The 12,211-nt window shown below is 42.2% G+C and overlaps 1 long non-coding RNA gene across 1 annotated transcript; it reads left to right on the forward strand.

Annotated features, from left to right (window-relative positions):
* The first annotated feature begins 1,144 nt into the window (after positions 1–1,144).
* LOC121823440 (uncharacterized) lies at positions 1,145–4,756 on the forward strand. Its single transcript, XR_006064914.2, has 2 exons — positions 1,145–1,276; positions 4,569–4,756. It is a non-coding gene; the product is annotated as an uncharacterized LOC121823440 (long non-coding RNA).
* Positions 4,757–12,211: the final 7,455 nt, after the last annotated feature.

Consider the following 12,211-nt stretch of genomic DNA (forward strand, 5'->3'; position numbering starts at 1 on the left):
CTCTCACCCACCAGCTCTCTTCTTTGACTGACTAGATGCCCTTCAGAAGGCTGTCCTACATATGGATGACTCTTAATATTCTCAGCGCAAATTCTGGATCCTAGATGCTAATGGCCTGAAAGACCCAAAGTCCAAAGTCCTGAATATCACTGTCACTATAATGACAATCCCAAAGTTGAAATTCTGAAAGCTAAAGTTTCTTAAGCTACAAGCAAATCAACTGGAAAAAAAAAGAGAAAGAAGCCATATGAGAAAGGCGTCATGTACCTGAAGATTCAAAGCTACCATCCCCAAATGAATGGAAACATTTACATTCAATCTTTGTCTTTCTGGGTCCAGGTTACTTCATTCAAAATGATTGTATCTAGCTCCATCCATTTACCCGTGAATTTCATAATTCTTTTTTTTCTTAACAGCTGAATATAATTCCATTGTGTATATGTACCACATTTTCATTATCCATTCATAAGTTAATGGACATCTTGGCTGCTTCTATTTCCTGGCTATTGTGAATAGGGCAGCAATGAATATGAATGACAGGGCATATCTATAGAGGGCTATAGAGTCTGTTGGGTATATGCCCAAGAGTGTTATAGCAAGATCATGTGGTGGGTCTATTTACAGCTTTGGGATGAAACTCCACGCTGATTTCCATATTGGTCATGCTGGTTGTACTCCTACCTGCCGCGAATTAGTGTTCCCCACTCCCTAAATCCACACCAGCATTTATTATCATTTGTTTTTTGTTTTGCCTTCTACTCTATCTTAGCTATTCTGACTAGGATAAGATGAAATCTCAATGTAGTTTTAATGTCTCTGATAGTAAAAGATGTTGAACATTTTTTAACATTTCTCAGCCATTTGTGCTTTGTCTTTTGAGAGCTTTCTGTTGTGCTCATGTGTTATGCCCAATGTTTCCTATTGTGCCCTGTGTGTTAGTTGGGTTGTCTGTTTCCTTGATGTTTAGTTTTTGAGTTTTTTAGTTAGTCTAGAAACTAACCTTTATAGATAAAGATTTTCCCCCATTCTGTACCCTGCCTCTTCAGTTGAATTACGGCATACTTGGCTGTATAGAAGCTTTTTAGCTTTATGAGGTCACATTTATTATATTGTTGGTCATGATGCAATTATGACTGCACTATCGGGATTCTGTTCAGAAAATCCTTTCCTTTACCAACAAGCTCAAGTATATTCCTGACTTTCTCCTTTATAGGATTCAGGTTATCAGGTCTTAGGCTGAGGTCCTAAATCCATTTAGAATTTGGTTTTGTGCAAGGTAAGAGATAAAGTTCTGGTTTCATTCCTTTACACATAATTATTCAGTTTGACTGGTACCATTTGTTGAAGATCTTGTCTTATCTCTCAAATGTATTGCTGGCCACTTCATAAAGTATCAGATCACTACGGGAGTGTAGAAATATATGTGGGTCTTCAATTTATTCCATTGATTAACAAATCTGTTTTGATGCCAGTGTCCTGATGCTTTTATTACCATGAGTGCAGTACCATATGAAATCTGGGATGGCGATACCGCCAGCTTGTTATTTGTTTTACTTTAATTGTTCAAGATTGCTTTGGCTATCCTGGATTGTTTTATTACCACATGAAATTTAAGATTATTTTTGCAACTTCTGTGAAGAATTGCTTTGGAATTTTGATGAGGATTGCACTGAATATGTTAATTGCCTTTGGCAATGTAGCCAGTTTCACAATATTAATCCTACCACTCCACAAGCATAAAAAGTCTTTCTACCTTCTGGTTTCTTTTTTAATTCCTTTTTTCCATTTTCTGAAACTTTGAATTGTACAAAGCTTTCACTTTCTTGGCTAGATTTATTCCAGATATTTTTAAGGCTATTGCCAATGGTAGTGCTTCCCGATCTCTTTTTCAGTACGTTTGTCCTTTGTATAGAGAAAAGCTACTGGTTTTTGTGTATTAATTTCATACCCTGATACTTCTCAGAAAGTGTTTATCAGATGTAGGAGATTTCTGGTGGAGCCTTTGGGGCCTCTTGTGTACAGAATCATACCATCTACAAATGGGGATACCCTGACTTCTTCCTTTCCTGTTTGTAGTCCTTTATCTCCTTTATTTGTCTTATTGCTTTAGCTAAGACTTTGATTGCTGTATTGAACATGAGGAGGGAGAGTAGGAATTCTTGTCTTGTTACTGATTTTAGTATAAATGCTTTGATTTTTTTTCTCCATTTAGAAAGATGTTGGCAATGGGTTTCCTGTATATTGCTTTTATCATGTTGTGGGAATAGCCTTAGAAGTTAGGGATCTAGTAAAGGGCGATTTGGGGAATTCAAGAGAGGGGAGATAGAATGCTGTGATATAAAGCGTTAAAGGGAAATAAAGGAACAGGAAAGTGGGGGAGAGGAGGGCAATAGAGGGAGGGTTAACTATTACAAAAGACATTTCAAAGCAGTCCTATGGAAACCTAGGCTAAACGCCCCCCCCCCCCCAAATATCCTGGTGCCAGGAATTTATTTGGCATTTTTGGCCTGTGAGGTTCCATAGATCTCCAAATTTTGTAAGCTATTGCCAGTGCTCTTGGTCACACTCTATAACTTGATGGTAAGACCCTATTGTCAAAGACAACACATAGTTGAGTCTTCGAATATGGAGAAATCAAGCTGGCTCTCACCTAAAAGCTTCATCCCTCCTGACTAGCTTTCATTGTGCTGGAAGATCCCATGCATACCACCAGAGGAGTGTAATAATCACCTATCATTTGCATCTGTGAATGCTGTGAGCTACAATAAGACCCAACATGGCTGACATGCCCATTAGCATTAATAGCATGAACATCATGGGAGTAACCAACCACTCTCTGATTGGATTTAAGAGCCACAGGTTGAAACCCATCCCTGACACCAATATTGGAATTGAGAACCTGTGGCTAGACAGGTCATCACCACCAGTGGAGAGCACACTGCAGGCACTTTGTTAAATAAATACAGTATTACATTGACACCAAATGACTTATTGTTATACCTACAGTTTAATGTATCTCCCAACCTTTATCAGAGAAGTTTCTATTTACAATAGGTGGAAATTGAGCACAGAGTCCCACAAATGATCACCATGAACAAAATAATAGATTACGGAGAGCTCAGTCCTAAATGGAACATCTATATAACACTCCTCCTCCCAATACTTGAGGATCATTGTGAAAAAGGGAGTAAAACATATTAATAGCCAGAGGTGGTAGGTGACTACAAAGAAGCAGTATTTTAGGGTACAAACAAGCCAGTCACACATAGAACTCACAGTGGTCGTGAGAGCATGCACCAGGCCCTGACAAGCTCATGGTGGAGATGGGAAATAGTCTTGAAGGCCTACCCCTAGCTAAGACACTATTGGCAGTAAATGTCTGTTAGGAGAGAGAAGGTCGGTTTGCTTTAAGAGTGTAATTCCTGGTAGGCTCACCAGACCCCAGTGGAAGGCCATGGATATATGGGCAGCACAAACCACACTTGATAGATTTAAGACAAAAGGAGGACTCAATTCGAGTGGATAGCCAAGGGAGTGGGACTAGGAGGACTTGGAGAGGATGGTAAACGTGACCATGGCACATGGCACAAAATTTTCAATGAATTAATAAAAACTGAGAAAATAAAGGAAAAATGAAGTACCCTTAGAGAGAGTGGGGCACAGCAGGCTGAATTCTGGATAAGGAGGGATGTGTTGTTGGTGGCATGCAAGAGAGTTGCATCAGGTTAGACAGAGCAAACACCTAGCAATTCACTAAAGCACTATTTGCGGTGTTGTGAAGGGGTTTGTGGAGAGAGGAAAAGTTAAGGGAAAATCCTCTGTCAGGGTAGGTGGCACCATTCACCCCGCAGACACTTGGAAAGAATAAATACAGTGACTTGGTCTCTCTGAGTGGTACGGTTGGCTTCTGCTTCTGGGGATATCAGGATGTCAAGCCCACCGGCTATGGACTCTAGGATTTATGCCAGTACACCTACTCATTTATTCTAACACATCATTTTTGCAAATTAGATTTCATGAAAGTGTATTATCCTAACGTTAAGTGCATGCGGTGCATAGAAGCATTATCCAAGTACATCCTAGTGCTGAAACATCCTAAACTGATGAATAGACGTCTCTCTTATGTGTCTGCATTCATGAAAAGTGGGATGACTCAGACTCTGGGCTCTTTGAGTGCCTGCCTATGTGTTAGGGTTTGGCCAGTCTTGTCTGAAGATTTGGATTGCTATTGTGGTCATGTTCACGGCCACAATTATAAAGCTATGTGCACACAATTAACCATGGTGATATACGTTTGTACTTTTTTACCCATTTCTTTATAAATATGGCTTACTTGCTCATAACTATTCTGCTCATGTGGCTGGATAGCTCAATGTTTATGCTTGCAAAAATATCCCTTCTTATTTACCTCTGGATCTGGTAAAGTAATCTACAAAGTATTGAAGTTTTATAAATATTTCTTACATAAATATCCCTTCAATAATATAAATAAAAATCTTTACAGAGTATTTATTTTTCCCGGAATCATATTTTCAGTACTTTTGACTTGGGGATTTATATTTTTCAAGGTTTTATCATTAGAACTGTGCTGTTCAATCTGCGCCTTCCAGGATTACGGCCTACACTCGGCTCTGACAAGCTACAATTATTTTCTTTAAAAAAAAAAAAAAAAAAAAAGGACAGCGCCTGTGGGGTTTTCTTCTGATTACAAGGGACAACATATTTTTTGTCAATAAACCTACTTTTCTTTCTGTGAGTGATTTTGCTACTTTGCTACTCATAAATCAGCATTTCGACTTGGCAGAGCGTGGGTGGGATCAATACAGCAATGTGTAGCTCTGGCTGTTCCACCAAAGCAGGAGGAGGCTTGCATGGGTTTATGGGCCACACCCCCTTTCTTTCCTTTACAGTATAAAATAGAATTAGTCAATACTTTAGATTTGGCATAGCTTTCCAGTGCTAGAGAGAGCAATGGCAGAAAAACAGGGCAGGGCAGAAGCAACCAAATAATGAAGAAAAACGCAAGGCACCTGATGATGTATTATTAAAAAAAAAAGGGTTGTCATTTCCACACCTCAGCGAACAACATAATGTTCTCTGTGTAGGTATACATGTTTTCCAGAGAAACAGAACCAATACAAGAGAGAAAGTGGGGGCGAGGGCAGATGGGATTTTTTTTTTTCTTATTGTGGAAATCAACTCCAGAAATTGTGGAATCTGAAAGTCCTACAGTGTGTGGCTGGCATTTGTCAAAGCAGAAAACCTAATGTAAGTCTCCGAGCTCAAGGGCCTGAGAACATGGAACTCCATCTGAGGGCAAAATAACCATATCCCAGCTCCAGGAGACAGTGAATTTGCCTTGTTCTGCCTTTTTGGTCCCTCCAAGTCTTCTTCAGGTTGACTCCCACCCACACTGGTGAAGGTTGAACTTAACTCAGTCTTCTTACCCAAATGCTGTCAGGTTTCAGAAACACCTTTGCACACGCGTGCGTATATAACGTCCACATCCCAAACTAGTATTTTTATCAGCAAGCTAGACATCCCTTAATGCAATGAAGAGTATAAAGTCACAGTGGGATTCTGAGAGTTCTGAGACAGTCCATATAAAGATCTAGCAATTTTCAGACCTCTCTTGCTTATTTCTTTGGCCCGATACTTTAGTGCATGTGGCACTGGATAAAACTAAAATCATCTATGCTATGAAGTGGACTGACATTTGTACCTGACAGCTGTGATCCCAGCATGCGGTCTGAGATACCTAATCTCTGTCCTAGAGACCCTTTGTTTCTTGTTATGTTAGGCTTGAGGCTTGGGCTGCTAGCCACACCTGGTAAAAGTGCCGAAATGTAAAATTGCTGGTGGCAAGCCAGATGAAGGCAGCATTCGGGACAACTCTAACAACACCATGGCACTGTCTCTGATCTTTCTCTGCCCGTAGTTCTTTCTGCCCCCCCCCCCCAAATATCTTAGCTATACACACCTTCAACACTCCAAGCCTCTGGCAATATAGGAAGCTCTGGGCAGCATGTTCTGAGTGCATCCCAAAATGATTTAACATTGGAGACATAGTCACTTCAGCATTGGCGGTGGGTAATAATCCCATGGCTATTGAAGTCCCCCCCCCCCCCCCCCCCGACAGCACTCAGGCTGTGCCTGTCATCCCCTCTCTGGACGTGTGAAGTTAAGAGCACCGCAAAGAAAGCTAATGTGGATGTGACAAGCCAAAATATCTATCCCTTCTCTCCTCTCTACTGTGTTCATTTCACAGGCACATATATTGAAATACATGCATATAAGAACGTGTGCCTACAAACATAGATGAAAAACTATCAGCTAAAGGGTGCACATGGCCACTTTAATACCTGCTCATTCAAACTCAGATAAGTGAGTTAAAAGTTAAATTCCTTTGTCTGGGTAAAAGACCTTGACTTTGAATTGGATAAGACAGTACCCTGCACCTGGCACATCTCCTGCTTCTGGGTACTTTTCAGTGTTGGACTACCTGTACCCCAGGCTGTGGAGGTTTGTGGAACAAATGAATACGCAGACAGCAAGTGAACAGGAGTTCTGTATCTCCCTGGGAAGTGATGTGGCGATTAGCGCAAACGTGTGCCCCTGGCTCTATGGAAGCCACATGGCTTCTCCCAGGTACCGTAACCTTCCTGTCCCCCATGCTCTGATGATCCCACCTCCCCTCCCCCGCTTCAGCAAGTCCTTCATGGATGCCCAGGTTCACAGTAGCAGTGCCCCCTGCTCTCAGCGGGAACTGCGCTGGTAACGTGGAGGCTGTGCAGGCGCCCCGAGGCTGACAAGCCTGTAAAGCGGAACTGCCTGGAAATACGGAGTGCTGCAGTGGTCCATCTGCATCAGCACCGTCCCTTTGCTCTGCTCCGATGCCTCCTCCCACTCCTGCTTCCCTCAAGGTTATTGCCTGCTGCTGAGCTTTTCAGTACTGCCTGGCCGGTTACCCTGCCAACTAACTACCTCACACTTCTACCGGGGCACCTTGCTTACCTCTCAAATTTCCTATGCACAAAAGGTAGCGCCTGTCTTTTACCTTAAACCTATTCTCTCTCCTGACAGTGGTTGCTTAATCCAGAAAATGAAAACTCAGTTTTATATTTTCTCAGATCAAACTTTCTGGGGCCACCTCTGCTCTTTCTTCTCATAGTCCACCGCTAGTGCGGCAACAAATACTGTTTGCTCAACCTGAAAAATGAAGGATTAGACTACTTCTCATGTCCTGTACTACAACCACCTTGCCCAAGCCACCACCATTTTCTGACTGTATTAATTTTTTTTCATCCTTTTAACAAACATTTCTTGAGCACCTACTGTGTGCCAGGCACCGTGGCTGGTGCACAAGGCGAGGGTGCTACATCTCTGGCTAACGAATAGCCCCAAATCCTGAAGGAGTTCCCAGTCTGCAGTGGGGGAAACAGACATACACACACGATAAAAGAACTGCAATGTGCCGCGCTACAGCAAGAGGTACATACAGAATGGAATGGGAGCCAGGAGGAGGGGTCGCTTACCACTTGAATCCTGACTCCCCTAGAGCACCATAAAAGCAGGCATGTTGTGGCTGCCCCACTCTGGTTAAAGTAAACTTGTCTCCTAACGTTCCTCTAGTTTCTCCTGTAACTCTACCAACACGGGTTAGTTAACCAGGTAGCTAGTTTAATACACTGAGTAGGAAAGAAACTGGACAAGGAGGTTTAAGGTCAGAGAAAGTTCAAGGTAATAACAAATCTTGGGTGTTTTTCATGAGGACACTGAGCCAGGGGAGGGGGCAGGTCTTGGGTGAGGGAAGGATTTGGGGTAGGTACCTGTGCAAAGGGAGGTCAGGGATCACCTATGTCCCTGGGTTCCCATCTCCAACCTGATTAATAAGTGCTTTAGAGTGTTGCTAGTTCTGTGGGTGGCGCAGTGATGCTCAGCCCCTCAGGAGCTAACACACAGAGGAGAGGAGATGCGTTCAGGTTACTGAAGGTCTGAGTAACAATTTGTAATGACAATAGAAATACCACAGGCTGTTCAGAATCAGCTGCCCATAAAGTGGCATTTACAGGTTTGAAATAAAGAATGCAACCTAAGAATAGGTGGTCTCTACCAATTAAGTCTTACAGGACAACATCATTTTTAGTTGTTAGTAAAAAATGGGAAGAGTATTTAGGTTGATCTGAACACAAGGAAAGAAAAATACTTGTGGGAATTTTTAACAAAGGTATGTTCAAAGGCCAGCAAATCCTTCTGAGTAGTACTTTGGAGTGGTATGGGGAACAGTATAGGGAACCATCTGAGCCTGTGGGAATGTTCAATGGGACCCAGTAGTGAAGGGCCACTGATTTGGCATCTTTACCTCCACATGAGGTTGTTGGAAAATTTAAAGTGTTCCCCCATTCCTGTAGGACCTTGGGCTGCCTGGTAATTCAGAAACTAAAGGGCTAACACTGTGTCTCTCGAAAAGCTTGGAGTTTCATCTCCCTACCTGTAGGCCAGGATTCACCAAAGGCCTTTTAGCAGAAGAAGGACAGAATTGGTGCCCTGGAAGATGGGCGATGCTAAGAGGCCACACTGGACCGAGTGTTGATGTATGGGAGCAGCATGAGCTAAGTGGTGGCCCATTTAAAAATCTACATTTAATCAAAGGGTTAGCACACACGCTTGTGGAAATAGCCAACAAGTGACAAGAGGCAGGAGTCAGGGACTTATGGGAGAAGCAGGCCCTAAACTGAATATTTACCAGCTTATTAAGATGGATCCCTTCATAGTCTACGTATCCAGGAGGATATAGAGAAGTGCTTCTCAATCTGTGAATCACAGCTTCTTTGGGGAGTGTCAAATGGCCTTTACACAGGGGTTGCCAAAGACTATTAGAAAACACAGATGTTTACATTACAACTCATAATAGTAGCAAAAATACAGTTATGAAGTAGCAATGAAAATAATTTCATGGTTGGGAGAGCACCACAACATGAATGTATTGAAGGGTCACAGCATTAGGAAGGTTGACAACCACTGATATAGAGGCTTAAGTGATGGAAAAAGCATCCAGGTGTTCCAATCCTCAGGACATATTCATGTAATTTGATTTAGAGAGGGAGACTTTTGTGATAAAATCAAGATAAGAAGAATCTTAAGATGAGGTCAGCTTAGATTATCAAAGTGAAGCTTCAAACTAATGACACATTTGTTTATTTATCATTGATTCATTTATTTTTTAAAGAGAGATCTTTGTTGAGTGTTTATCAATAGAACCAATGTCATAGATAAATCAACTTGAAGGTAAAAGATTTGGTTCAGGTTAACATTTTAGAGGGGTCACTCTTTGATTGGTTGACCTCTGTGGTCTGGGCCTGTGGCTTCACATCATGAAGCTAGTACACGATGGAGGAGCTAAGCCCCTTACCTCATGAGATGAGAAGAGAGTGGGGTCCCACTAGGCCCTTCAAGGCCCAAAGATCTGAAGCCTTCACTATGTTCTACCTCTTAAAGGGTTCCTCTATCTCCTGAGAGGCAAGCCTTTCCTACATAGGTTGCTGGGGGCACATTCTTGTTCCCCAAGGACATACATAAAAGGAGTGATGTGAAGAGAGAAGCAGGGACTCTATCTGTGCAGCCACAGGAAAATCAGTAGCCAGCGGGAAAGGAAAGGAAAGGATGCTGCTTAGTATCTGTAGAGGAAGTACAGTCCAGATAGTTCCTTAATTCCAGATGCTGGCCTCAACAGCTGTCAGAGAGCACAATTCTCCTTCAAATCACCAGGCTTCTTTACATTTGTTTATGAAAGCCTTAGAAAATCAGGCATGACCCAGGAAGTCTGAGTGTCATACCTCTGAGTGCCCACCCCCCTAATGTCTCCTCCCATCCACGTCCCCGGAGTGTGCTTCCTGTGGTTCCTTTTTAGGAAGCTGACACAGTTTTATTTTAAGGGAGCCTGACAAGCAACTTAAGCCAGAGGAAGATACTTTCTATCCTCTTATATAAATAGGATATCCAAGTATGATGCACTGGCCAGTGTCAAGTCCTCAGAGAGAGCCACTGGCCAAAACTGGTTGCCAGAGAATGGTGAGACCATCATTAGGACTCAGAGGTCCTACTGGAGGGCCAGAGACAGCAAAGGGAATGAACTGAGCCCTGGACATTTGAACCAGTGTGGGAGGCAGTAATGGCTACTACATGGACACTCATATTGTTCCATGGCTCCAGGAAGAGTTTCCCATAAGCTCATGTGACCCAGGGGATTATGGGAACAACATTTATGCAGCATTCAACACATATGAAGTCCTTTATGTTATTTTTACAGTCTCAGAACTGCCCAGGAAAGATGGTAGAAACACTTCTGCTCTCATTTTGATTTTATACCTTGGAAAATGTAAATATAGGGAATTCGAGGCTCACCTAAGCTTTCAGAGTCTTTAAGAGAATTCTAGAGTTAATTCTGGTGTTTAGATTATTCCCACATTAAATGTTTAAAAATATCTTTATTTTATGTGTATGGGTGCTTGGTTGACATGGATATCTGGGTAGCACATGTGTGCCTGGTACCCATGGAGGCCAAGAAGAGTATCAGATCCCCTAGGACTGGAGTTATGGATAGTTGTGAGCTGCCATGTGGGTTCTGGGAATTGAACACAGATCCTCTGGAAGAGCAACCAGTGCTCTTAACTGCTCAGCCATCTCTCCAGTCCCTACCTCCTTTTAAAAGCTGTCTCAAATTTGTTTATTCAGACTTACCCAAAGCTTTATTGTTGAACAGGAAGAAATCACCAATTACTTGAGATACTGGGCCCACTTATGACTTTGTTACTGCTATTATCCTGGGCCAATTAAAAACAATGTAAAATAAAATTTCCTAACTACATTGGTATTTGCCATCCCAAAAGAAATCCTTCTTGGAAAAGACAATATTGATTTTCCACAGTGTTTGAAATAGGGCCCAATCTGAAACCTCCTGTGAATCTGATTTTAAAGCACTGCTGGTCAAACTTCTGGAGGTGAAATGCATTTAGAGTTGAAGCGTTAAAAAAAAATGGCCCAAAGCATTCCAGATCTAGAAGAGTAGGAACCTGTTCTGAGCCTCTCCTCTGTTGTTTGCTTCTGAAGGGAGGGAAAGAGGGGCAGGAAGCTAAGCTATTGAAATTCTCCCATGTAGAGGTGTTAGGGCTGAGAGCTTTGGTCTCCCCATGGTGTAGTCTCAGTGCCGGGCCTTGGTCTTCCATATCACAGCCTCAGTGTTGAACCTTGGTCTACCATGTTGTGGTCTTAGTACTGAGCCTTGTTTTACCATGTTGTGGTCTTAGTACTGAGCCTTGGTCTACCATGTTGTGGTCTTAGTATGGAAATTTGGTCTACCATGCTGTGGTCACAGTGCTGAGCCTTGGTCCCCCATGTTGTGGTCTCAGTGCTGAGCCTTGGTCCTCCATATTACAGTCTCAGTGTGAACTTTGATCTTCATGTAGTGGTTCCACTGAATCTTCAACATGATATACCTAGTTGGGTCATTCGTGTTTTTTTTTTTTTCTAAGATGAAAAACAAACACTAAAAAGTAGAAAATCTTATACAACATCATCAAGCCTTTAAATAAACAAGATATTTTGAAGCAAACTACAATCACGTGTAGTTTCCCTTCACTTGGGGGCAGCAATGACACCCTAAGAAGAAGGAAAATTTCTCCTGAAGAAGCCACGTGAGTCTTCAATGTAGGAGACTTCTTTTTCAATGGCAATATTGGTCTTTTATGGAACATCAGCATCTAGGCTCCAGCAATGACCCTGGGCAGTGAGGATGCCCAGCATCCTTAGTACCATCATGCTGTGCTCTTAATTAACCTGGCGATAAAGTCAAAAGTGAAGATTCTGTTGTTCTAAAACTGACACCCATTTGGTTGCTTCCTCCTCCAGATATTTTGGCCATTTTCATGTCTGTAAGTTTGATAATGTCTTCTCAGACCTCTTTCTAGCAAAACAAACTTTAAAAATACCCCTTTCCTGAAGCTTGGACGCATGACTGAATTTTTCCTATAAATTAGCTCATTCAGCACTTGTAACTACATAGACATAGACCAGAATTTTCATCTTCAGATTAACTGAGATCCTGGGAATTTTAGAAGCTTTTATAGAGCCACACAAAGTGAGTAAGGACCAGAGCAGCTATTCTCAACTTGTGGGTTGCGACCCCTTTGAAAGTCGAATGACCTTTTCATGA

This window comes from Peromyscus maniculatus, chromosome 17 (genome assembly GCF_049852395.1).
Source record: "Peromyscus maniculatus bairdii isolate BWxNUB_F1_BW_parent chromosome 17, HU_Pman_BW_mat_3.1, whole genome shotgun sequence".
In the NCBI taxonomy this organism is placed as follows: domain Eukaryota; kingdom Metazoa; phylum Chordata; class Mammalia; order Rodentia; family Cricetidae; genus Peromyscus; species Peromyscus maniculatus.